The sequence below is a fragment of the Camelus ferus genome, chromosome 36 (genome assembly GCF_009834535.1).
Source record: "Camelus ferus isolate YT-003-E chromosome 36, BCGSAC_Cfer_1.0, whole genome shotgun sequence".
NCBI classification, from domain to species: Eukaryota; Metazoa; Chordata; class Mammalia; order Artiodactyla; family Camelidae; genus Camelus; species Camelus ferus.
In genome coordinates, this window is record NC_045731.1 from 14,407,832 (window position 1) to 14,435,820 (window position 27,989).

The 27,989-nt window shown below is 45.2% G+C and overlaps 1 protein-coding gene and 2 long non-coding RNA genes across 5 annotated transcripts in view; 1 reads left to right on the plus strand and 2 right to left on the minus strand.

Moving 5' to 3' along the window:
• CTNNA2 (catenin alpha 2) overlaps window positions 1–27,989 on the minus strand; it is a 944,841-nt gene that overhangs the window by 577,567 nt on the left and 339,285 nt on the right. The gene's annotated exons all lie outside the window — the stretch shown is intronic.
• LOC116661667 lies at window positions 1,599–22,425 on the plus strand. The gene is made up of 3 exons (XR_004317596.1): window positions 1,599–1,801; window positions 10,600–10,604; window positions 22,414–22,425. It is a non-coding gene; the product is annotated as an uncharacterized LOC116661667 (long non-coding RNA).
• On the minus strand, window positions 17,710–20,187 carry LOC116661669. Its single transcript, XR_004317598.1, has 2 exons — window positions 18,911–20,187; window positions 17,710–17,993 (listed from the first exon to the last, which is right to left on the minus strand). It is a non-coding gene; the product is annotated as an uncharacterized LOC116661669 (long non-coding RNA).

Sequence of the window (27,989 nt, forward strand, 5' to 3'; positions counted from 1 at the left end):
AATTTAAAGCAAAGAACATTCTGAATTATGGATCCAGATTTGAATCAAAGGATTTTTTTCTGACATTTCTCCAGGAAGGAAATATATCAGATGTGTTTACTTATAAACATCAACATCAAAATTTACAGAATAAGCAATGAGCAAGTTTGACTGGATAATTTTCTTTTTAAAAAAGTAAACTTTTGCTTAATAAAAACTGCTTTTAATTATAATACTATCCAGTTATTCTAGGGTCTGCGAGAGTAATTTTAACTACAAAACAACTTTGCACAGTGGTATGTCCTCACCAGGGCTGGCATACTGCCCTCTTGTAGATGGAGCCTGAAGGAATCAATGAACAAAGGAAGCAGCTTCTGTTTCCACATCCCTGTCCACAAGAATTGTGGTATCGGGTGTCACAGAATGCAAGCAGGTGATAGATCAAACCAGAAAAGGTAGCTCTGGGCATGTTGTTTGATCTCTAAAAATGTGTACTTAAAAATGAAGCCCCCTGGATTTTAGGTTTCTGAGCGCTGTGTTTTTTTCTTTTTTTCTCTGTTTACTTAGTTTTGTATCATTTATTCTCATGCTTTCACTCTACAAAATAAGTGCAACTCAAGCTCTTTCAAAGAAACCAGGACGTAAACGAACGCATCATTTTGACAGTGGAAAATGACAAAACATCCTTCAGAATCTCTCCATACTTGGCTGATAAATGAGCCACACCAAATGCAAATTCTAATACCAAGCCAAGACCAGTGATCGCAAGTGAGCCCATTCAGAACAGAACGAGGAAGACAGCACGGGTGCTTGACGGTTAGTAAAAGGGAAGGACTGATTCTTTGTTGATTTGTAAAAAATGAGCAAGATGGAAAATGAGTTACATTGCAACTTACAGCTCTCAGTTAATTACTTACTTACCCAAGCACCACTACAAAACGATGATTATGCAGCCTTTATTTCTAAATTAATTTCTAATTGCTTATTTTTTTCTAAAACAGGCAGTGTGAAAACTTTAAATCTACAGAAATTAGCGAAGTGTGTGTGTATATATATATACACACACACACATAAATATATAATGTGCATAAGACAAATTCAGACTTACCCCCTCTTTGCTTAACGTTATATTTTACCTAAAAATATTTAAAATAACTTAAGGATGTTTACCTAATTATAATGCTGTTTATATACATAAATGTGAATGATTACTATAAATGAGTCCTTAAAGCTTAATTTTAAAATTGATAAAAATGATCAGAAATCTCAGTAAAAGCCCCTACAATTTCAGAGAGAATGAGTCATTAGAAGCCTAACTTGTGCTATTACAGAGCTTTGGGGCTAAAAACATTTAGATCAATGAGGGAGGCATTGCTAGTTCTAGTAAGTATAATACTCCCCTAGCTTTTCTGAGGAATCAAAACAAAACAAACAAACAAACCAGACAAGGTCATGTGACCCGTTCTGGTCTATGAAAAATGAACGAAGATAACGATGTCACTTCAGGACCAAGGCAGTGTGAAGCCCTGTCCTGCAGGGGAATGTGGAAGCCCTGTTTTGAGACGGTGGAGCCACCACACTGAATCAGCCGGGTAAACAGCTATCTAGACAGTCTCCTCCCAGGACCTGCAGAAAAAATTCGTCAGGAAGAAATAAACTTCGTCGATGAATCCATCAAGATTTCAGCTGTGCCTGCAGCACAACCTCTCCTACTGACTCTAACACCTCCTGCACATTCACAGCTCTGCTATCAATGTCTTCAGACATGGGGACCTACCTCTGAGCGATAGCTAGACTTCCAAAAGTTGCAAACTAAGTCTGAGTAGACTGTATAAAAATGCGCTATTCATTCCTTTATCATATCTGAGGTGCTTTATCCTGATTTCTGATAGATCTTTACTGCATAATGAAACAAATGAACCCAAAGATTTTTTTTCTTACTCCAGGAAGGACATTTCACTTCATTATTTTTGTAATATGAATTCTTTATTGGGTCTAATGACCAAAAACAGACAGTTTTCTCAATCATAGAGCAACAAGATTTACTTGTTCTAAGAGGTCAGGGAATTCGGAAGGGAAAAAAAAATACAAATCTAAGAAAACACAAGTAATTTTCCCATTAAAAATTGGAAGGTGTGCATTAAGTACGAGTGAGGCGTAGGTCCCTGGACACTCAGGAGATGGAGAAGAATTCAGAGATCAACAAATGTTGCACCTCTAGCTGTGGAGGACGACACAAAGGCTGAAGTCAAGTTCTGAGACTTCTTCAGCTTCCTAGTTTAGTTCCTATTGGGCCAAGGGGGTTGCTTCCATGTTGTTAACCAGCATTCATCCAAGCTCCCTTCTTTGCCTTGGTTGCCAGTAATCAATCTTTAAATAAGTGACCTAGAGTTTGTAGATGTGCAGGACCTTAAAGCATCATGTATTTGGCTCTACCTTAGTTTTTATTCAAATGCTTATGTCCCTTTCCTGAGCTTTCTCACTTCTTTTTTGTCTTATTCTTCCGTTTCATTATAAACCACTTCAAACGTTGCCTATAATTGGGTAGTTGTTAATAAATTAACAAATGAAATTACATACTTTCAAAGGCCCCTTTCAATTTTGACACTCTAGGGAATGTTTTTCCAGGCAATAAGAAGACTAAACATTTTAGGTATCAAGGTTGACTGCAAAATAACTTGCTCCTACGTATGAGTCGCTGTAAAGCAATCAATCAGACAGAGCTCAGTCCTGTATCAGGACATCGTGATGATGAGCTACCAGCTTATAACTCACATACCCACTTTTTCAGAGTTTTTCTAGAGACACTGCTTTCATCCAAGACACATCCCTCATGAGGCGGGAAGCCCCATAAAAAGACGGGCAGGACCAGGCAGGGCCACTACTCTCCTGCCAGCACCATCCGGTTCCCTGGCCCAGAGGCTCTATCTCACTTTTTGCCTCTAAAATGGCTTACTTATCCCTAAAGTTCTATTGGTTCCCTGAGCTCACTCCTGATTGGTCATTTCTCTCACTCCTGATTGGCCCATTTCCCTCACTCTTGATCGGTTATTTCTCTCCTGATTGGTCCATTTCTACAAAGCTTCTTCCTAATTAGTCAACTTTTGTTATACCTTATTTGCATATGATGTTGCAAAGTGTAAACTGGCAGCCTGTAAAAGCCTGTGTAAACCTACAGATGGGGTCCAGAGCTCGGAGTGTTAACACCTCTGGGCCCGCCAGCGTAATAAACCTGAGTTCTCCAACTCTCGGAGTGCTGCTTGGTCTCTTGCCTGGATCCAGGTTGCTGTCACACTGAGCTGTAACACGGAATTATAACACTGAGCTGTAACACATTTTTTCTGCAACACTCAGGGATGTAACATAAAATAATCAATAAGCAAGAAGTGAGAAGAATCTAGAGATGGATTCCCTAGCTTCAAACTGGTAAATCAAACCATTTACAGAATCCTTGACCTTGAGCAAATTAATTGAACTTCACGTGTCAAATGAGCATAATGACAAATGGAGAGTTCTTATTTGGGGAATATTACATGAGATAATAGAACAAAGTATGTAAAATGGTGCCTGGCACTGCTCAATAAATGTTAGCTCCCACTGTCAGTAGATTATGTCTCGGGTCTTTCTCTTTCATCCTGCATCTACCAGCAGCCTCCAGCAACTCACTCATGTGCCTTCAGTTGGTATTTGTAGAGAGACGCTCTAGCCCAGACATCCCTCCTGAGTCTGGACCTTAACATCAAGCCACCCACTAACCCACCTCCACTGGGCACCTGACCCCTAGGCACTCCGCCTCGCCATGTTCAGAACTGATTTCACCATCTCTATCAGTGTTGGCTTCTGTCTATTTTCTCTGTCTCAGTGAATGGTAACAACACCCCACCCACTCGGCTGCCCCGTGGGAAACCTGGGAGTCACTCCTGCCTCTTCCTCTTCCTCCCCTGCCCATGATATGCGACAGCCACTCATCAAAGCCTTGACAAGAGTCTCTCCTTGACCAAACTCCAGCCAGGCTCCTCTGAGCCCTCTCCTCGCCGAGGCTTCCACCTTGGCTGATAGAGACTTGAACAAACACTCATGTAGACTCAGAAGAGTTGAAGGCTGCCGAAAGAACTGACTGTCCCAGGCTACATCTGGACACAGGGCCCAGTCTCCCAGCCTCCGTAGGAGGGTAAAAGACTAACTTTGACAAGCCCCAGTTAGCAAATCCAGATGGTTTCACATGGACCAATGCCCTCTTCGCACCTTGCATAATTTTCTGCTTCCCTGACTCCACTCCAGTCCCCGCCATTTCCCCTCCTTGCTCCCTCATTTAAACACCAGTCACCTCTGCACAAGTCAGAATGAGGCTCAGTGCTTTCCCCACTGTCAGTCACTGAATCAAATCTGTTTTCACCACTTTAGCTAAGGTCCAGCTGTGTTTCTTTGATACCCTCTTGAGTCCAGCATCGAAGCTAAACACCACTCAGTTCCACCCGTGTCCTCCAGTCCTTGCTGCAGTTCTGGCCACCACTGACTCTCACCTGGATTCCTGCAGCAGCCCCTAGTCCTGCCTTCCTCCAACCCACTTTCTACACAGTGAAGACTGATCGGTGCCCCCTGCACCCCTGTCTCAAAAGCCCTCAGAAATAGCTTGCCCTTGCTCTCAGGATACTCTCTAAACTCTCTAAAGTAGTCCTGTGGGGAGAGACGGAGAGAGAGAGAAAGAGAGAGACAAAAGATAATGAGACATCATGAAAAGATGAAGAATGGGAGACACCAAAATTAGTAGCACTTTTCTATAGGACCCAGCGGCATTTCCCCAACTGCTCCCCTACAGTAACTGCTCCACCAGCATCTGTGATCTGCTGGGCAGGCAAGACCCGGAAGCAAATGCCCAGATTTGAAACCAAATTTTGTCTTCCCTAATGTCCCACATAAGCCCTACTAGACTGGTAACAGATTGATACCTATTGCACCCGAGCCAAAAAAAAAAAATATATATATATATACAGGTACCTAGTTATTAAGGCTTTGGATGGCTTGAGCCTCAGGAGGACTGATGAGGGTAGGGGCAGTGTCCCCTGATGAGAGTCATTGCTCTACAGGATTCACGGCCAGAGAACAATCCAGTCCTCCCAACACAGCTCAGATGCAAACCTCTGACCATCAAAGGTGACAGATAAAATTGGCTCAACCCTCAAGTCGCTAACAAATCCCCAAAAAAGGAAGTGGGAAGGGTCGCAGATACCGGGAAGTCCAGGGCACCCTGATAAATAGCTGTGGTGGGGCTCCTCCCACCCAACTCTGACTCAAGAAATCTATGCAGGACAAATATACAATCAAAATGTATGGTCTGGTTACCTGAGTCTCACTGTTAAGAAATGAATACAAATAAACTCCCTGCAATGAAAACAGTCCTTCTCTTCCAGAAGGACAAACAAAATGAGTCTCGGTGGTGCACTTCTTTCTGGAAGAGAAGGACTGTTTTCACTGCAGGGGATTTATCTGTGTGGTTACCAAAGGGGAAAGGGCGTGGGAGGGATAAATCAGGGGTCTCGGATTAACAGATACACATTATTATATAAAAAGTAGGTAAATAACATGGACCTACTGTATAGCACAACAACTATATTCAATTTCTTGTGGTAGACTATAATGGAAAAGAATCTGAAAACATGTATGTATGTGTATAACTGAATCCCTCTGGTGTACACCTGAAACTAACATTGTAAATCAACTACACGTCGTTAAAAAATAAAAATTAAAAAATAAAAATAAATAGTCTCAGTGGTATAATCGTTAACCTGATATGAACTTCAATGAGGACTTGTTCACATGGAACAAGGAATCAGAGGGGACTTGACATTCTTTAGTTTGGGCCTGAGTCACCTCCTGCCGTGTTTCATTGTACTGTCAGCTGGGGACTCCTTGTATGCACCCCTTCCCTCCCCTGCACTCACCCAGGGCTGAGCACTTGGCAGGTGCCTGGTAAAGACCTGTAGATAAGCTGAATCAGGGCTGAATGGACACAACTCCTTCTGACCAGATAGTTTTTCACAGGCTGGCAAAGCTAACTGAGTCTGAAAGCACAGAAAAGTATAAAGAGAAATCAAAAGAAAAGAAAAATAACCTAGGAAGACACAAAGAATTTTAACATTTTTAAAAAGGGCTATATTTTAGGTTTCCAACAGAGAAAAACCTACACTTATTTCCCCAACAGGTGTGAGTCTCCTTGTATTATTACTAGCGATAATGCATATAGTTTAAAAAATTATTGATGTTAGAACAAAATTATTTTCTCTAAGGAAAGAATGATCCCAAATCCAGTTTTATAGTATATATATGGTAATGCTAAAAACAGACACATCTAATGGAAGCAACCTGTGTCCACTGACAGATGAATGGATAAAGAAGCAGTGGCATATATATATACAGTGGAATACTACTCAGCCATAAAAAAGAATGGAATAATGCCATTGCAGCAACACAGATGGATCTGGAGGTTGTCATACGAAGTGAAGTAAGCCAGAAAGAGAGAGGAAAATACCATATGATATCAATTATATGTGGAATCAAAAAAACTGACACAAATGAACTTATTTATAAAACACAGACAGACTCACAGACACAGAAAACAAACTTATGGTTACAAAGAGGAAAGGGGAGGGTTGAGGGATAAATTGGGAATTCGGGATTTGCAGAAACTAACCAGTATATATAAAACAGATAAAACAAGAAAATCCTACTGTAGAGCACAGGGAACTGTATTTAGTATCTTGTAATAGCCCATAATGAAAAAGAATATATATACATGTAGAGCTGAGTCACTATGCTGTACCCCAGAAACTAACACGACATTGCAAACCTACTATATTGCAATTAAAAAAACAGACACAACTAGATGCGGCCTGTTGATACTGTGGCCCGTTGTGGGGCTCTCACACTCTGTGGGGTGCTCAGCAGCATCCCTCGTCTCTGTCCACGAGGCGCCAGAAGTGCTCCTCCCCCCTCCATCTGGAACCAAATCTACCTCCCGACATCGCCAGACGTCCCCTGAGATGCCCAGCTGCCCCCGGGTCTACATGACAATTCCATCACTCACATCAAAGGAGGGCAGGAAGCGGAGCGTGTCTGTGTGTGCGTGACGGCGTGCTCACCGCTCATGCGTTTATAGAGTTAAATAAATTAGCGGATAAGTTATCCCCAATTATTTAATCAGTGCCTTCTAGTAATAAAGTTCCGGAAAACATTGCTTTAAACGCACCGAGAGCACCGAAAGGCCACGCACTTCTACTGTGCGCATCAGAACGCCAAAACCACAGGGCGGAGCAAAACTCTGGTTCCTCCACAGCGGACCAGCAGAGGAGCCGGTGTGTAACCAAGGGAACCATGGCGTGTGTAAGCAGCAGTCTGGTCCCAGCGCAAGGCAGGAAGCCACAGTGCCCAGTGCAGCACTGGCCGGGAAGCCTTTGCCTTTTTTCCTTCAAGAGGACAAGCGAGGCTGACCTCTGCGGCGCGCTGCCGTCGCCCGAGGGGCGCGCGCGCTGACCGCACACTCTGCGCCTACAAGCGAGCGCCCTCCCCGCCCCCCGGGGGTTGTCGGCTCTTCCGTGGCGCATTTCACCTTCGGAAATAATCTGCTAGACCTTCAGAGCTTTACTCTCTGCGAACTGGGGTAAGATTCTTCTCAGGGTCAGTGTTAGGTTAACATGTCCTGACCCTGGACCTGTGCCTGATACAGAACACTCAGTAAATGCTTATGACGTTGAAAATGCATGGACGGGACAAAAGAATACAAGAAAGTGCTCATCCACCGGCCAACTAGTTCTTGAACTTGTGCTGATGAAGAGACCTGAAGCGGCACGTCTGTCGTCCGACAGAGCAAGAGGGGGCTCTCCTGAACGCAGACACGCCTACTCTCAGCTCAGCAACCACGACGGCGCCCTCCGCGGCGCCGGGCGGTGCGCGCTCGGTCCTGACTCAGTTCCCAGGGTGCAGGCGTCTGCGGTTTAAGTCCTGTTCACTCACCGTCCATCTCTCGCGCAGCTGGCCGGACTTTCTTCTCCAGCTTTAGTGAGGAGCAGCGAGCAAAAAGCCTTGTTACACCAGAGATAACGCATTCATCATACGTACCCGGAATGATGAAAGAAACACGCTCACAGCCGAGTAAGCCTTACACAGTTTCCCCTCGCGCATCGGAAGGGCGAACAGCAACACTCGGAATGACTCAGTGGTGAAGAACTGCTTAGAACCCGGCTCCAGGGGAATGAAGCCGGGGCGGAGGCCCCCGTCTGGGTCAAACTCAGACTCAGTTTGTTCCCTTAGGGAAGTGACTTCTTACTTATTGCAGACGATTCACATGTGTGCTCTGTATCTCCTGCGGGGTGCTCTAAGGATAGAAAATAAGGCATCGCCCACACCCTCCTCTTCACTCACTCTGCTGCAGCCTCACCGGACTTCCTGCTGCTCCTGAGCACCCTGGGCCTCAGGGCCTTGGCACCTGCCGTCCCCTCTGCCTGCCCTGACGCCCCCCCGCCCAGACATCTGCATGCAAGGTCGCCCCAGCGCTGCCTTTCGGAGCTACGGGACCTGAATCGCAGCTTCAGTCCTGACGCCCTGTGTGCTCAGTGTGGCTCCTTTCCGGCTTTGTTTCTCCTTAGTCATTTTACTATATGACACTACAGGTGTCGCACTTCTTTGTATTTTTCCTCATTCGTTTCCCACACTGAAACAGAAGCTCCCGACAATAGGAATTTTTGTCCATTTTGTTCAGCTTCTGCCTGAAAGAGTGCTTGACACAGAGTAGGCCTTCAATTACCATCTGTTCAAAAACACAAGTGAATTAAGTCTGATAAATAACATTACTCAGAAAAAAATAACTCCTTCCAACTTCCAACTCTCCTTTGGCTGTGAATTAATTGTGTAGAGGAATAAGAATTTAATTTAAGCGTGGCCAGTCTGAGATTTGGTTAGAGACAAGAAATCATTTTGGTAGCAGAAGTAGGCATGCCAAGGGCCAGCATTATGGTCAAGTTCTATGTCTTAAGGCACAAAGAAAGTGGTACCCGAAATAAGAATGTGTTGATCCCTCTGTACTTGGAAAGTCCACAGAAATCTATTTGCAGCTACGGGGCAACCAGCATGTGGTCTTCTTCATGCAAGGACTGGGCTCTATCTTTAGTCAGTTCTTCTAGTTCACCTTCACAGGCAGGTTTCTATCATTATCCCCATTTACAGATTGGTAAACTGAGGGCGTGATAAAGAAACCAGCTTAAATAAATTTCCCAAAGTGATAAAGCTTTATAATTTTTACTTATTTTCATCTGAGTATAGAACGACTCTTGTTAACAAGCTCAGATTTAAAAAAATAAAAAAATAAATAAATCTCGGTTCTGCCACTTTCTCACCATCTGGCCTCAAGCAACTTATTTCATCTTCGTGACCCTTTTGTCTGCGCCTCAACATGGAAGGCCCAGCAGCAACTACAGCTTGGAAACACCCGAAAGATAGCAGCTCTTAGTACCTGCTGGTGTCTCTGCAGCTCTCAGCGCTTCCTCAAGGCCACCTTCACTTCAGGAGACACCTGCCCCTTCCAGAGCACAGGCAACAGCCTCATGCCTGCCCCCCTTTGCATATGCAGCCTAAAGCGAGGGCTAGCTTCCACCCCGGATTTCAATCAGAACAGGGAAAATACATTTAAAAAGAGAAAGGGAGATGAAAATATCTGAATTTGAAAGAAAGTGCCAAAAACATAAGAAGGACAGTAATCTTTTAGCATTTACATGAAAAGGAAAATAGAGACTTTATTTTAGGGCAATTAAAAAAAAAAGATTTTTTTTTCTCTTTTGAATTAAGCTGCCACGTGGCCTCTCATTCGTTCTCTCTCTCTTTCTCTCAATGGAAATTTGAAATGGGAAAGTTTCCCAAATAATTTTAGATCAATCATGAGTTCATGTGGCTTTGACATCATAAATCCTGTCATGTTACCATGCCAACAGGCAGTGAGGAGCTCAAAGCTTTCCAAAGATATGGAAATGATGGGCTTAGATGTGATTCAGTTCTCCGCGGGGTGAACACTAACAGCATCACGGGCTATAGATAGCAAAGGCGACCATTGCACCCTCTCACCCACTCTCCCTTGTTTCTTTCAGTGGGCACTGAAAATACACGATCTATTTTGGAAACAAAACCTGAAGATCCACTTTCCTAAGTGGACGCCCTGCATGTAATAAAAAGGTACATGACTCTTTTTCACATGCCTCTCGGAATGAACTCCCGTGTTAACCTAGACAGCCCCAGCTCTCACTCCACGTGTAACCTAACCCCCCATATCCAATTTCTACTCCTTCATTAGCACCCAAAGGTAAGGATGTGTGTGTGTGTGAGCACCCTCTCCCTATGCTGCGGAAAGCATGTAAGTCAAAGTGCCTAAAATAAAGAAGTGTGCATCCCAGAAATTAGAAAGGAGTGTACTTTGGTCATGGAAGCTCTTAAAAATACCCACAGCGTGAACAGCCAACTCGCCCAATGTGTGGTGTGTTTCTGTCCACCACTCTCGCCGGTCAGCTTGGCTTTGTTTTTATGTTTGTTTCTGTCTGAACTTCGGGGGAAACAGGTGCCACTGCAGAGCAGAAGCAGGAGCTGTATCTTCTCCGTCTCGACTACACTGCTGAAGAGATGGTGACATGTACACTTCATCTACTCTTTGACGATTGTAAAACACATTAAAAAATGTTTTGCTGTCTTTTTGTGGTAGATTCTTAACTTCAAATCATCCCTGCGAACCGTGCCTGCTAGCATTCCCACCCACAGGCGGTCCCCTCCCTTGACTCTGGCCAGTCCCGTCACCTGCTTTAACCAAAGGACAATTTGGAAGTCGTGCTGCGCCAGTTTGGAGCCTCCACCTTAAGAAGTCCTGGTGTCCCCTGCCTTTATGCTTTAAGAAGCCCAGACTAGCCCTGGGGAGAGGCTACGTAGGGAGCACTGAGGCCACCAACCAACAGCCCCAGGTGAGAACTAAGCCAGCGGCCACAGCCACCTTCCAGCCATGGAGGCAAGGTCACCTTGGATGGGGACCCTGGGCCCAGCAGTGCTGCCCTGACTGACACACAGATGAACTGTCCCCGCCAACCGCTCTCCAAACTGCAGAGCTGTGGTTATTTTAAGTTTGGGGAAAGTGTGTTTCATGAAACGACGGGACCAGGAGTATCACGCATTTATTAGTGAGGAAGACGTGCAGGAAGACAAACCTGGGTTCAGAGCCCTCCTGCCTTCCTTCGGTGTGATGTAGGGCAGAATATTAAAGCCCCATCTCCCACGCCGGAAAAGGAGGGGAACAGTAGCACCGAATTCCTTGGCGGCGGAGGGGGAGGGGTCATCGAGGGCACTCGTGTGAAGTCCTAGACACGCTCCTACCCAAGGCTAACCGTGCAGCGGACACGGACTAGCACGAACCCTGTTCTCCTAGGCATTATGGACCTAACAGAAGTGCACTTTCGAGTAAAATGCCACTGAATCCAGGAAGCAAGGCATATATGTGCAAAACAAAGAATATTATAAGAGAGGATTATCACATTCATGGTGATACAATTTTACACGTGTGCCTTGTGGAAGGGACAAGATGAGGTCCAAGAAAGCCTATTTCCAAGTGGAAGGGGAGGGGAGGACCATACCTATGCACTTCTTTTTTTTTTTTTTTTTTTTTCCTTTTTTTAATTGAAGACTAGTCAGTTGACAATTTTGTGTCAATTTCTGGTGAACAGCATAATGCTTCAGTCATCTGTACATATACCTATGATTCTTTTTCATTATAAGTTACTGCATTTCTTTTTGAATTTAGCAAAAAATGCTCATCAAAGGCACAGAGGAGTAAAAGTCACATCTGTCATTCTTATTAGTCAGTCTTCAACCAACGGATAATAACACGTGAAGGAACTCCACGTGGGGCGGCCTAAAGTCCCCAGCATCTCACACGTTTTCAAACAGAAGAAACTTGAAATATTGGGCCAGTGCTCCCAGCCCAGTATCAGTCAGACCCCAGAAGCCACATGTGCAAATGTCCTTGCTAAATTGATAGAATCCAGGAAGAAGTCCAAGAACGACCACAGATGCATTAGCCTCGGGGAGAAATCGCACTGTTAAATCACACAACCACCTCGAGTCTTCCCCTCGCCGAGGGGCAATTCCTGCCACACTCCCAGGCACCCCCCCCCCATGTGTGACTTTCAGTTTTTTTAGATGTTGACACTTACATTTCACATTTAGCTTTCATCAAAGGATGAAAGGATGTCAAATTGCTTTGCTCACAGTAATTTACCGGAACCCTCAATTCTCCAGCATGGCCTGCCACTTATTATTTTTGCATCTAATACCTAACAGAATAGAATTCCTAGGGAAACTCTCCCAGTTGCAAATAGAAGGTGATGATATACTTAACTTAGATGTTGTGAATCCAGGAATAATTTTCCTTTTCTCTATAAGCAGCAAAACATCCAGCCCTGCAGGCAGCAGTGATGGCCACCTTGGTCCATTCAGGGTAGAGAAGAGGAGACTAAGAGGCCGAGTGTTTACTGACTACATTACAACATGCACCCTAGAAGACCAGGTATGTTTGGAATTGTGTTCCAGAAGAAAGACAGGTACTCGAATACAGTAAGCATGGATAGAATTTCTTCCCCAAAGCATTTCTGAAAAGAGGTCTCCAGCAGCCTCATGTCAATAGAATGGAAGTTCACCCATGGTCCGGCAAGATGCTGGCATGGCTGTGAAGCCCACTGGTTGTTGGGGGAGCCTTTCCACCTTGCCTCCCCTCACCGCCTTCCTCCTGTTCCTGGCAGTCCCCTCTCTCACCCGAATTCTTTCTCTGGGCTGCTTTTACTAGAAGCATCATTCATTCACCAAGCCCCATGAAGGGACTTCGTTCAGGAGGGCCTAAACTCTTGCCACTTTGAGGAGCATTCATATTTGCTGTAGAAACCCAAACCTTTCACAAACTCAGACAAAGTCGCAGCAGAATACCAGTCACTTTCCAGTTAGTAAGTTATTTCCACCTACTCTGAGGCTAATTCTTGCTCATGCCAAATAAATGTACGCACCTGTCAGTAAAACCACAATTTGGCATGGTGTGTAATCTTGGAAACCGTAAAGCCAGGACAATACCTTGCGCTGATTTTTAAACCTTGAACATCTGTCACATTTTAGTTGACTGGAAACAGAGATGAATACCGTGTTTTCAATAATCACTAGACACGAGTGATAGACGACCGACTCCGCTTTGGCGATCCGCCACTATTTCGGGACAAGCCGGGCTGACGTCAAGGAACAACTTCCACTTTCCGCCTGTAAAACCCTCCCTGGACCAGAGTGGGAACTACTGGTGGGAAAGTTCACCGACACGCCCCGCTCCTTTTCAGGCACGCCCCTTTCAAAACCCACCAATCAGCATTTATCCTTCAGCATGTCTTATCTACATAAAAACCCACCAATCAGAACTTACCGCTCAGCACCCCCCCCTCATTTGCATACGAACCCACCAATCAGCTCCTACCCTCAGGCGTAAAATAACCAAGTCGGTACCCAGAGAGTGGGCCCCAGTCTGATTGCAGACCCTTCTGCGGGTTTTTCCAAATAAAACTTGACTCTGCTGTTGAGCTGCATCTGATCTTTCCTGTCTCTCCCATTCTAATAACAAGTGAAAGGGGAAGAAACAGGAAGGCAGGCAGGCAGGGTGAGAGCACAGAAGAGGCAGGTTCCTGGGAGCCTCGGGAAACCTGTACCAAGATGTCGAGGCTCCAGGCTAGCAAATCAACTGAAGTGCCTTTACCTGCCTCTCTGTGGTCTCCTTAAACGTCCACCTCTGAGTAATTTACTTACAGTCGTCTCTCAATTTATTTGGAAGCATTTCTTTGTCTGGAATAAAGATTTGAGAAGGAGGATAAAAGAAACCTATAATTTCTTTATTTCTGACATCTTTCTTTTGACATCTCTATTGAAATGGAGTGGATAGAGGGACAGTCCTCTCCTTAGCCACTTTTTTTTATGCCAAGTGGTTAATTAGTTTAATCAAGAAAAAATGGATATAATTTGCTGTCCTCGAATTTCAAAAGAGTTATCTTTAGAGCATGCAGCTCATAGAAGAAGCTTGAGAGACGGTTGTTTAGTTTGCTGTTCCTTAAAATACCCAGCTCCATTCATAGCCAGATGCCCAATAAATGTGTGCCCTTCTTCACATCAGAATTCTGGGTTTTGTTCATTTAGTGGGTTAAACTGGATTTAACATTTGTTGTCTTTGATGTACAAGGAAAGCCAGGATAATGCAGTCATTAGACTTGGTTCCTGAAGTCAACAGTCTGAATTCCACACCCAGTTCTGTCACTTAATAGTGTGACCGTGGACAAACTACTTAACCTCCCTGAGCCTACTTCATCATCAGCAAAATGAGGATAATCACAGAACCTGTCTCTGAGGGCTTAATTTGACTAGGCAACCCTTTCTTTAATACATTGAAAGCACCTAAAAAATCAGAAGAGTGTTCTTTTTAGAAGGAGTTTGTAACTCAAAAAGATTTTTTTAAAGCAACATTACCATCTGTTGTTTAATAAGGAATCTGTTTCAAAAAGACAAAGGAAGTGTATATACGTTACAAAAAGGGAAAACACCAAATACCCAGATTAAAAGCAAAAATAAAACACATGTCCTTCTGAACATGTCCCCAAATCTGAATGAGTGATTTGAAAATAACTATAGCAAAGTTAGTAACTTACTAATGCCTGTCTTGGATGTGAACAGCTACAAATAGTAATGTGCCTAGAATTCCACAGGCAAGAAGAAATATATATATAAGCATATATGATCTCATTACCTATTTCCACTAATTCTTTTATTTTTAGATGCTTCAAGATACTAATAGCTTCATTATTAAAACCATTGTAAGTCGGTTTCAATATTCAGCATGTATTAGGAACATGCACCATAGATGGCTCTCCTCAATAGTTAAAGCATTACCTAAGACTATAAAGTCATGTTCAATATGTCACATCCATATGGTAGAGTTCACATAAAATAATGATTTGAAATTGTGGGAAATGTTTCAGGTTTTTAAACTAATCGTGAGAGAATTCTGAGCCACATATTCCATGTAACAATTCCCAAGGCAATTCTGATCATTTCAAAATTTTGTAGCTTAGCATATGTCAAGGCATGCTAAAGATCACACAGCCTGGCAGAAAAAGGTCGCATTTCACATCCAATGTCATTCAGCTGGAGCTCTCTTTTAGCGGGTGCCCTCCCACATCGTGGTACAGAAAGTGCCTGTCACTTACATGCCATAAAATCGTGAACAGACAGGCAAATGAAAATGACTCCTCAAAGAGTGACTTGAACAGAGGGCTTGGGGACGTCTTGAAATTAACAATGCTTCGAAATGTCATTCAAGCTCAGGGATTTGGTTCTGCCAGTTTCTAAAAAGTCACACTTAAAGGGACAGTCAAGTGTCCCCTGCCACCTAATGTGGCTTGCTGAGGTCAAATATTGGCACCCCTCCCATATGTAGGGTAAGTCAGATCAGGTCATTTATTTTAGATTAGACAGACTGGGAGGAAGAGCCCCTCTGGTCATCATGTAGGTTTCATGCATCTGATTCTCACCTTTTTCTGAGAATGGTCAGGTGAAATGAAGAGGAGAGATGAGCTTAGTGGGGATAGGAGGGATGAGGGATGGCCCTGTTGTGATAGGGAAGAAAAAAATCTGACTCCATACTAGATCCGTTCCTTTAGTGCTAACCCTGTGCTCCCTGGTTCCTGTGCTGAGTCATGCTGGTTCTGCAACTTTTATGAAAGAATGTTGCCTATAGCCTGAAATACACAGGGTAGCCCATTCTTAAGGCTCTGATCTTTAAGGGTATAACACTTTTCCATTCATACAGAGATAAAATGTTGCAGAACAGAGAACAGCATTTGCCTTGTTGGAGGTTTGCAGGAGCATCATGACCTGACCTACACGCACAGCTGCAAGAACAAAGGATTTCAACACCAAGAAGTTTGCAACAACCAATCACACACCCTCTTCTTTTAAAAGGAGCCTGAATTCTGACTTGCGGAAGATGGCTCTCCAGGACATTAGTCTGCCATCTTCTCAGTCTGCTGACTTTCCAAATAAAGTCGTTATTCTTTGCCCCAATGCCTCATCTCCCGATTTACTGACCTGACATATGGTGAGCAGAACGAGTTTGGACTCGGTGACATCGCGTGAACAGGATGACGTTGCCCCAAGTCAGTCTGCACAACAATGCTGTTTGTTAACATCTGCATGTTTCCCCAGTAACCTCCAGTTTGTCTGACTGCATCATGCAGAGAATGACCTTAACTCTCTCCAATGCATTCTTCAGCAGAAAGTCATGGAGCAAGTCACATGTTCTTTCATAAATCAGAACCCATGGACGTTTGGGCTGTTAGAGCAAAAGATTTTGATAACATTTTTCAAAGAAAAACTTAATAATTTTCTTTTGTCCTCATGAGTTGTTAAAAGAGGAAAAGTAATATACCTTGCTTTTCAAACGTAATTTTTTTTCAAACCTCAATCTGAATGTTGGCTCTGCCATTAATAAATCTGAGTGGTAATGTGAAGATCATGGGTAAATGCCTTAAACCCAATGAGCCTTAGTTGCCTCATCTGAAAAATGAGCTAATAATGTCTGTGTCTCAGGCTCATTGTATTGATTAGAAGATCCTGACATGTGGCAGAGGGTTCATTCCTCTTGTTAATTTCCCCTTCTCTTTCCATAAAATCAACTTAATTTGAGGGAGAAAAGAACAGAAGATAAGGGAAAATCCAGACAGAGGTGGGACTTCTGGATGAATCCACTTGCCATGCAAGTGTTCTGGGTCATTTTCTGTCTGCAGAGTGAACAGACTCACAGCTGACGGCCCCAGGGACACCCAGGGGTATTTCTCACCAGCTTGACGCTACCTTCTACTGCATTCAAAGGCTGATTCCCACCTCCCTGGAATCACCGGCAATAACAAAGGTTTAGACAGGCACCGCTCTAGACGGATACAGAAATAGAAACATGGCTAGACATCAGTCAGGAAGATAAGTGATCACATTTCCAGCAGTCCTCCTGGCAGGGGTTGTCTGTGCGCCACTGTATCATTTAGGTCATTTCTATGAGGGAAGGCAAGATGCATTTAGCCCTGATTCAGTCACAGGGGAAATGGGCATCTTGTGGCAAGGGAGTTACTTAGCCCACTGTTTTGGGGGCATAACATGGCAGGGCTCGCGTGTGTGGTGTGTGTCCTGTGGCCCACATGACAGCCATGGCTATTTCTCTTGGCAGCAAAGACACGTCTGTCCAACGGCCATTGCAGTGACCTTCTGGGGTAAGGGTGACAAAAAGCAGCTGGGTTCCTACTCGCATGACAGCGATGAGTGACTGACGGTGGCTGTCTGGAATTTGGTGCTGAGCTGTATTCTGTGGTTTGACTGAAAAAGCTGTAATCAATTAGTGATGTCTGGCAGGGCTGCTGAAACGGGAAGGGACAGCATGAGCACACCACATCTGTCCCCCCCTGGTTTAGGGCCCCTACTGTGCAAGGCTGACCTGGACAGTGGTCCTGGAATTGGCCCTCCGTCAGCAGCGCCCCAGCCTGGTGCGAGGATGGACCGCACAGGCGTTGGATGTGGACACAGACACGTATCCACCACACTTACATCAGGGTGGCGGTCACACAACAGAAACGAGCACACACATGCTTTAGGAGACGGGGGGCTGCGGGGTGTTTTATTTCCAAATGTAAATCAGACGCTGTCAGGTATTCACTTAGAGCACAAGCTTCCAGGCACTGTGTGAAATATAAAACCCTTGCCAACGCTTACTGCAAGAGCAGCCGGCGCCCTGCAGCTGGGGCCGCGTGCTCCAGACGGCGTGAGGGGCCTGCCCACTGCCACTCTGCCACTGCGGCCCACCTCCTCGCCAGCACAGCTGCCTTTCATCTGCGCTGGGGGTCATGAAGCATTTAATAAGCAACACGAAAGCCCTAAAACAAAACAGAACAGAACAACTGAGTCTGGGTACTGACCAATGAGTGCAACTTGGTTTTTGATGAACAGGGAAAAACGACAGAAAATGTAGACAGCTCCAACCCAGACTCCAAAAAATAAATGACTGAAGATGCACCTTTGTTAAAAAAATTTTTTTAACAAAGAATAAAAAATAATTTAAAAATACAAATAAATTAAAATAAAAAAAATTTAAGATGCACTTTTGGAAGAAAGCTGTTTGTCTAGGATGTGGCTCTGATCTATCGAGGCCTCAGTGGCTTCAGCACTGCCCACTTTCTGACAGAAACAGACCGAAAGCGCACTACTGTGAGCTCACCCCCACCCAAGCCCCCCAGGTGCGAGAGCACGCTCACAGGTACCTTTAAATTACAGCCGCTGAGACTCCAGGTCAGATGGCGGGGCTAATCAAACAGCTTTCTAGCTGATCAGGGACCTTCCAGTCTAATCCCGTCCATGTCAACCCCCAAGAAAGGCAGCAGGGCAGCTCTCAGGTAGACCCTGTCCACCTGCCCCCTGATTTGCATCTTGTTCTCAAGCCCTTGCCACTGAAATCAGAAACCTCACTCGGCGTGGGGTCACGGAGCTCTTTCCCAGGACAGCCCTCTACGATGCTTGACTGGGGACGGGGAGCCTCGCCTCAGGCCATGAGGGAACAGTGCCTGGAGCTGCAAGGGGCAAGGCTGGGGCCAGAGAGAGACAAAGGTAGCATGAACTTGTAACCGAGCAGGACCCTGTGGGGCCTCCCCGGGCCAGACCCTCCCCCAAATCCCCCGCTGTAGCTCCTCTCTGAAGCTCCCAGATAAAAGTAACCAAAAATGGCTTCCCTCATGCTAAAGCAAATTCTAGCCTGACTCTATATGGCACGTGTTTCTCTCTTCCTCAGAGCACTCACCCTCCCGCTTAAGCGCCCTTTGTTCCAGGCACAGAAATGTCCAGAGACGGGACTGTTAACCTCCTGTGCAGAAGCCAAACACCAGACCGAGGCCCACCGGAGGGGGAGGACACGGTCTGACAACCACAGAAACGGAGGCCCCACCGACAGCCGATGCAGCTGCGTCAGGGAGGAAAGAACGCAGCCCCTGCACGTTCTCAGATGTTTATCAGAAGCTCTACCCCTTGGACTCGCATCATAAAACTCCCTGCTGCCCCTCCCCAAATCCGGCTCGCAGTCCTGAGGCATCAGCCCCAAGTGTCCCCCTCTGCCTAGGCAAGAAATAAAGCTGTTCTTTTCTGTTTCACCCAAAATCCTGTCTCCAGGTTCCAATTCAGTGTCAGGGCACAGAGGCCGGGATTCGGCAACTAACTGATAGTTCACATGTCAAGAGTTTGCACAGGTAAGTGCCCGGCACAGAACAGACGCTGAGAAAATTCCAGTCCAGCACAGCACACATAGTGCAGTGCACTATGATGAGCCTACAGCTCCTCATCATTTTTTTAAAAGCTCCCTATTTTAGAGATAACGTACCTTGAGATCTGCAAATAGAATTTCTCATTTTCTATTCTACTTTTTACTCCAGAATCAAATATCTTATATCCACAACTTAATTCAAACAAGGGAAAATCTAAGTTCTATCAAAAAGGACTGGTGTTGATTTTCCATTTCTAAAGATCCTCCTTCTGAGGCCACGATGGCTGTGTAAAGGTCACCGCGTCACCCGGCGAGTACTGAATCGGGAGCCCCTGCAAACACACGCTTGTCCCTTAGCGCGCAGCAGGCTGTCATTCACCCGCAGGCCACGGAACGACCTATCCTGCTCAGGGTTCAAAGCCGGGTCCTTGCTGATCGCGCCAGTCGAACAATTTCATTTCTATCAGTTGGTGGTTGTACTTCAGATTTTATGGATCCAGTGGGTCTAGTGAAATTTTATTACCCTGCAATAAAACAAGAAGGAAAAAAAGCTCTGGGGAAAAAAAAATTGATGTAATGTTTAAGGTCTTTGTTACCTTTATAAGCTCCAGTGTCCTTTTACATATAAACTAATAAATCAACCTTTTAAGGGAAGATGCATTCCTCAGTGCGAGCTCGATACGAGGTGCTAAGTCCAATCATAAAAACTATCAAGAAGTTGCTAATGGTTTTCCTACCTGAACAAGCACAGCCAAAGGAGAATCAATTGCAGGACAAGGATATAGTTTGCAAGTGTTTTCTCCTCATTAGCACATGGTAGTCAGTTGTTACCAGACGAAGGCAGCAACTTGAAAAAAAGTGGAGGGCTTTTATTATGAGCTATATTGCATTTGCCTGAATTTGCACATGTGTGTGAATTAGATTAAACAGTTCAACCATCAAATCCCTTACTACTAGCCACTCCTCATGTGCATGAGTTGTACTCATTGTAACTTTGCAGTTGAGTCAGCAGAACTGCAAGACAATCTTTCCCACAACCTTCAGGAGAATGGCTTTTTCTTACGTCAGGATCTTGGAAATATGACTTTAGTAGATTTCCTCCAGTGGATTTTAAGAAGTAACTATGAAGATACTAAATATTAGAATTAAACTAAAATTAAGTTCTTCAACTTATTTCACTGATGAATGTATCTTTTCTCATAAACCTCTCTGTCCTGTTATACACTGAGGGCTGGTCACCGAAACTCAAAACCTTTTCAACATGAATTAGCATCACCATGTAGCCAATCTGAATATTCTGCATTGAATTCAGTTACGCAAGAAAGAGGTTTGAGAAGGTGGTTCACCTACTTACTATGAACAGAACTTAATGGCTCCTGGGCTAGCGTGGTAAGTACCGCTCAGCAGCTGAGACAAATTAACAAGGGTCCCATTCCAGCCAAGTGCCTAGAAGAAAATCCTGCCAGGCTTTCTCTGCAAGGAGAAATACAATCCAGCAAAGAGCAAATGTCGCCACTCCTGCTCGTGAAAATGGCTTAGAAGGGGCACAAGCCCACTCTTGTCCGAAGCGAAGGAGCACAGGGGAGAGTCAAGGGTTTCCCCCACAGCACTGGTAACAAGGCAGCGAGCTGTTTCCTGGATGGCCATGAGTACACGGAGTTCTTTCTGCAAGTTCCCAGAGGCCTGACCCTTTCAGGAGTCCTGCATCTCCGCGAGGCCAGGCAGCAAAAGCGGCCTAAGACAGTCCACGGCAGCCACCGAAACGGAGGATGTAAAAGAACAATGAAGTCATGACACTCATTCATCTTCTTTACATGAATTATCAACATGGTCATGACAATGGGATTGGGATGTTTGATTACTTAACCTCTCTCAATTGCATTCCACATTTCTCAGCAGCTTATTCTATTACCAATTTTTGATCGAATTAGTGAAGTGGTAGACGTGGGGGGCTTGGGGGGGTGTAAATTTCTCTAAGTGTGCTTCCGATTCTTTCAAAAAGGCTACTCAGCAACTCTGTCCTGATTGTTTAGTAGGTCAGACAGACAGATGAGCCATAGCCAGATAATGACACAGCTGGGGAGGGTCACCAGTGGTGCTGATTATCTATGTGTTAAGTGGGGGAAAAGCATTAAATGTCACATCTCTGGACTTTCATGGGATCCTGACGTGGCCAAATCTACATTAGCAATGTGGTTACCATGCTGAACAATTTTTTTAGGAGTTACATGCCTGTATATATATATTTTTTGTTAACCATTTTTTTTATTGAAGTATAGTTAATTTACCATGTGAAATGTCCCATGATTTGGTTACATATATATTCTTTTTCAGAGTCTTTTCCATTACAGGGTATTACAGGATACGGAGTATATAGTTCCCTGTGCTGGATGGTAGGTCCTTGTTGGGTGAAGGAATTTAGGAGTGAATGAACCTTACACGGAAAGCTAACACCCTAGATGATGCAAACGTGACTGACGATTTTCTCAACGTCCTGGAATGATGAGACAAGTCTGAAAAGAGAAGGAAAAACGAGACCAGCGTTCCACACAAACTGCACTCATGTCCTCGTGCACTGACACAAATTACCATGAACTCAGCGGCTTGAAAAAAACAAAAGTTTATTATCCGTCTGTAGGTCAAAAGTTGACAGACGCCTTGCTAGACCAAAGCTCAGGTGTCCGCAGGCCATCATTCCCTTCTGGAGGCTGCAGGGGAAAATCTGCTTCTTTGCCTTCTGTAGCTCCGAGAAGCCTTCCCCATCCCTTGGGTCTTGGCCCCTTCTCCCCTCTTCACAGTCAGTGACAGCAAGTCTGGCTCTGCCCGCCTCTTCTGCTGCCCTCACCCACTTTTGAGGCCCATCATGATCACACTGAGCCCATCTGGACAAGGTCCTTAATTAAATCATATCTGGAAAGTCCCTTGAAACACGTAAGGTAACACATTCCCAGGTCCCAGGGACGAGCATGTGGACATCTTCAGGGAAGTCATTATTCTGCCTAACACACAAGTTTAAGAGAGAAAAGAAGGGAGAGGGTACAGCTCAGCGGTAGAGCACATGCTCAGCAGGCACGAGGTCCTGGGTTCAATCCCCAGTGTCTCCATCAAAATAAATAAATAAACCTAATTACCCACCCCTCTCCCCCACAAAAAAAAAAAATCTGCAGAAGAGAAAAGGAGAAAAAGCTAGTGGAAGACAAAGAAAGAAACAAACAAGGTTAACTTTGGTCTGGTGAAATGAAACCTGGAATACTGAGTTAAGTTCTGAATTTACAGTCAAAGAGGAACAATCTTGACTAGGAATCTGTTCAAAAGTGTGATCAGGATGGAGGAGAAACTTACTCCCAAGTCACGTGAATAACATTTGAAACAATTCAGACTGATCAACTCAGAGAAGAAAAGGCCTGCGTGCAAACGAACCCCCTTCAAGGATATGAAGAGCTGTCAGGGATTGTATTTCCTCCTTAACGTGACGGGGGGACAGGTCATCATTAAAGGAATTAAGAAACAAACACCTTTTAGCTGAAGATAGTAACAATTAGAGCCAAGTGAAAAAGGAATGGGTAGTTTGGGGCAGTAAAGCTGAGAACAAACTTGGCATCACCCCGTAGAATGAATAAAATGCTTTAATTTCGTGCATTGTTGCATATGAACGTCTCAGCACATCTGAGATCCACCACAGGTACTGGGCAGAAAGACAAAATCCAGTGCAGGTGGTACAAGACACGGTGGTAAAGGGACGGCTCACAGAGGGGCAAGGGCAGGGTTAAGGGAACTAACAGGGGACACTGAGACTCACGGAGACTGCCACAGCAGGAAGCGGAAGTCTCAAGTAACAGCCCTCGAGTGCATGGAGCAGGGCGAGAACTGCACGGGCCAGCGAGAGACAGAGTGGACCGGGAGGGGTGCAGTCAGAACAGGCAGCCCAGAGCAGTCAGAGAGCAGGGAGGAGGTACCTGCCCGCTCTCCCCTCGCCCGCCTCCATCTCCTGCTGGTGCCCCTCTCACTGGTCCAGCCCCGTAGCATGCTGGTAGGAAAGAGGGCAGGGAAGATGCTTTCTGAAGGGTCCGCCTTCCAGGGCACAGAGTAGGATGGAAAACGGTGAAGAATGGATAGAGCAGGAGGGGGAAAGGAGAATGACCACCACAGCACTACTCCGTTTCTTTTACAAACGAAGACCATCATCAGGACGTGGAGAGGCTAACTAGTTCCCTCAGGGTCTCGCAGGGCCAGGACACAGACCCGGCCTCGGAATCACCCAGCGCTCAGCATGTCCCACGACAGTGCACGGCCCGTCTCTGTCACTGGGGTTTTGTAGGAGGAGCTGGAGATGCTGAAAGGGGAGTCGTATTTGTGAAGAGGGTTCGGATGAGACTTTGCCACTTTTCTCACATTCTGGAACGTTCCGACTCTGTGATTCCACACTCGCCCTCTTCCGCTAGATCCACCTGATTTTTCCATTTCCGTTCAGATCTAACTACCTTAAACAGCTTTAAACCCTGCAGAAAGTACAGGGACTCCAGGTGGATGAAAACCAGTCAAGATTCTGCAGACTCTCTGGATAAGGCAGGGCATTACTCATTCTGTCTCTGCAACACCGGTTCTTGTCCGTCTGTCCTTCCATCCATGAGAGGGGTCGGGGAGTATTCCGAGATATGCATTGAAATTGGATGAACTGAGACTTCCAAGGAAGCTGGTTCTGACAGTTGGGGGAAAAAAAGTTTGGCAAGTGCTTTACCGTTTTAAAAATTACACTGTTCAAAAATTTTATGGTCATTAATAAACCCTAGAGATTGGAAATAATTACAAAGTAGCCTTCCCTGTTTCTTTTGCCTAAATCTTCAAATAAATAAAGGAGTACTTTATATTACATACGGTATGGCTCTTGAAAACAGCATGAAAGTACTTTTTCCTTCTCCAAGTCCATTTTCCCATCACTTTCAATATACAATTACAGCGTGTTGTCTTTAAACATAAATATAGCCCCAAGGTATCAGAGGGTCACTTTTATAATAGCACAGACTCTTAGGTATTCTGCCAAAGGAAAACATTTTGCGGGAGGCTAAAACACGAGTCATGAAATATCAATGTAAACTAACTGATTAGAGCAGAAGCAACATTTTGAGCAAAATTTTCTGGAGCCTCAGTGTACAAAAGGGATACAAGCCAACCCCTCTGGATGTGCAGGCATGGAGTGGGCAGAGGGGCATCCATGCCGCCTCTCACAGCCTCCCTCCCTGACAGCCCCTGGGCGCTTCTGCTTCACGGATTGAAACCATTATGCCCTGGTTTTATATTCAGTCACTAGCCTGAAGCTACGTAGCAGTTTGAGTGTGATTAGGAATTACACATGTCCTCTTATTTTGGCAAACTGGTGAGAGGGTCTCTCTGAGGATATAATCCGGGGGGGGCGAGAGCATCCCCTCTCACCTCCCAGAAGGAGGCTGGTGTGCAGGCATCGTCCCAAGACCGCCGCTCTCGCAGGTGCCTGGCACGAGATGACGACGGACGGCTGGTGTGCTCAGCAACTCCTAGCAGAGGGGAGGTGACTCCTGCAAGAGCTGCACTGCCGGTGAGCTCGTGACCGTCCCCTGGGGCCTCCCGAAATGTCTGCAGGCATACTGCAGGGGGTGGAAGCCCTGAGTGAGCAGGTGAGGGCCAGAATCAGCTGCATTTCCATCGCTCCTAGAACTGCGGTCCTCCCTATCCCGATGGGTGCAATCAGGACACGGGTCTCACCAAGCACGATGGACCAAGAGGTCATCTCCTCCCACTCTTTCCAGATCTTTCCTGGAGCACCGCAGAAGCAAAGCACAGGCACGCTCCTTGGCTGCTCTGACTTTACCTGGGTTCTAAAGTTTATCACATTAAATTACATGAAGGGGAAAAAGATCTTGACTCACAAGAGAGGGAAGGGAGCAAGTTCTTAGAATCTCTCTCTCAACTGAATCCCGAAACCCAGGCATGTTTTAGAAATTTCAAACTTTGGACCCACGCATGACACTGCCTGCTCTGAGTCGTGCGCGCCGCACCACCCAAACACCTGTACACGCTGGGTAAATGTTAATGTATTCTGTCAACAACAGATTACCTTACGCAGCTAAATCACTCAGTGCCATTATCTGTCCCGGCCATCTGCAAACCTGATCCCCCTCCGTGTTCTAAAATCCCAAGCGCCCACTACACTATTTTTATTTTACATTCCTGCATAAATCTGTTAAGCTCAATATGTTACCACAAATTCTCAAAAATCAAAAGCAATCTGCCGGCCTATAAAACACTGGTTACTGAGACTCGAAGGGTGTGAGATGGAAGCAGCTCAAGGAGTCAGCAAACACTCTTCACAGGGGTGGGCCTGGACCCCATGGCGGAGGCTCGCCGTAAGATCAGCTACGTTCTTTCCATACACAGCGCGGGCTCGAACCCACTCATGTATTTCATACCTAATAACAATCTGAACAGTTGGCCTGATTGGATTCTAAGTGTGCAAATTTGAAAATCAAATAGGCGCACTCCCTTTAGGCTTCATTTATTTAGCCCGTAATTGTAAAGAACGACAAATGACATACACCACACTATAGCACTCCCCAGAGGGTCAATGTGAAATTTACAGAAAGGAACACATACTTGCAGGTGTGTTTCTTGTTCATAATGAGCGCATTTTTTTTCCCTCACACAGAACGCCTTCTCCTCATGTCGCTACAGTTTCCTTGAAACGACCACTAAATCATGTTTTCTTTCACAAAATCTTTATTGATCTTAAGTAATAATGCCAGTGCTTACATGTGGTGCCAAGTTATATTTTAGCTGAGTCTAAATATTCCTTCGCTCGGTAATTATGAAGCACACGCTTGCTTTTTTACTTACGTTTTCAGTCATATAACTAAGTCATTTTAAGAGGCACCTAAGACTCTATCTTCTGAAAATATTTCTGTAGAAGTTTAGAAAAATCAATCATCCTACCGTTATAGTTAATATATTTTTAAAAAACCATCTGGCCTATAATGTTCAAATAAGCACATAGAACCCGGGGAAAATGGAAAACTCAGCATCTGGAAGTCTTACTTTGTTTTTCACATTATCAGATATTTTAAAAGTTAGCGGATCTTTTCTTTTTTTAATAAACCCTATTATCCTGAACTCTGAATAAATAACCAGTTCTGAAAGTTAAAACGGTCTTCCATATAACACATGCACAGGATTCACATTTTCCACATAAAGCAGTCGGTCTGGAACTTTCCAATTTCATCTAAAGTATTTTCAAATACGAAAGAAGTTTACACAATTATAGTCAATAAACCCACCCTTATCATCCCCTTATAAAATCTAAACGAGGCCTTGGGGGCGTAATATACTCGCAGCTTAGAATATGAATAGAATATGAAGCGTGCATGGTGTCCTACTGCGGCTTCCAATGCCAAGCAAAGATTCTTTAATTGTGTTTACTGTTTCCTTCAAAGGTATCTGCATTTTAACATTTGCATGACACCTTCTCGTGCAGATAAAAATCTCCAAACTTCTACAGCTCATATTTAAAATCAACTTGATAGGGATGATCAGACCGATAGGTTAAATTAAAAGTGTTTATTGGTCATTCAGTATTTTCTGGAAACAGACACACACAAAAAATAGTAACACCGTGTGCCAGGCACTGTTGGCTGCGAAGTCCTTGGATTAATTCATTTCACTGTCACAACTGCAAAGTTATGTAATAGCACTGTGTCCACTTTACAGAGGAATAAACCCAGACTGGCCGCTCACACCCGGTGAGGCTGAGGCTGAAGCCAAGCAACCCCACCCTGGAGCATCGCTTATGAGCCAGGAGGTTACACTGCCCTGTTAATCCCGCGGCGTTCCTCTTCCTCGCAGGGCAACACAAGACAGAGCCATTTCACTAGTTAGATGAACTTGGTGGGGGACAGGGAGCCCCGGCAGCTGGCAGACCAGACTGTATGGCAGGACCCCGCCCGTACAGTGGGGGAGGATGAACGAAATGCAGGGCGGGTCGCTGGTTTGATTACGGACCTCCCTTCATTTATCTAACACATATTTACCGAGCCTTTACTGCGGAGAAGGAACGGTGCTGTGGGATGAAGATGCCGTGGGGACCGCTGCAGGAGCCAGGCACGCCCTTCCCACAGGTAAGGGGTGGGGACCACGGGTGCTTCAGTCATCCCAGCTCCTCCCCAAGTCCCTCACTGCTGCCTTCCTTTCAAATGCCCTCCTGTTCGCCGCCTTCCCTCCGGACAGCCTTATCACACTGCCTCCTCGTGTCCTCAGCAAACTTTGCTTCCATCATGAAGTCCTTCTGGGCCCTTTTACCTGTTTTTCCTTTTTCCCTCTGTCAGGACACTTACACCACCTCGTCACACGGCCTTCGTGTGCTAGTCTGATAGACACGCCAGCAGAGCCTGGGTCCTGAAAGGCTTTTGCGCCTCTCCTTCCCCAGCACTCCCCACGTACCTAACACCCAAGAAATACTAACCGTGTTAACTTCTGGCTGAAAGAAACGCACCTACACTGAAACCAGCCAAGTGACCTGGGAGTTCCGCAACGAAGCAAAACCTAAATCTGTTTTCCTCCTGAGGCCACTGTGTTACAAGGGAGACAGTGCTTTATAAAA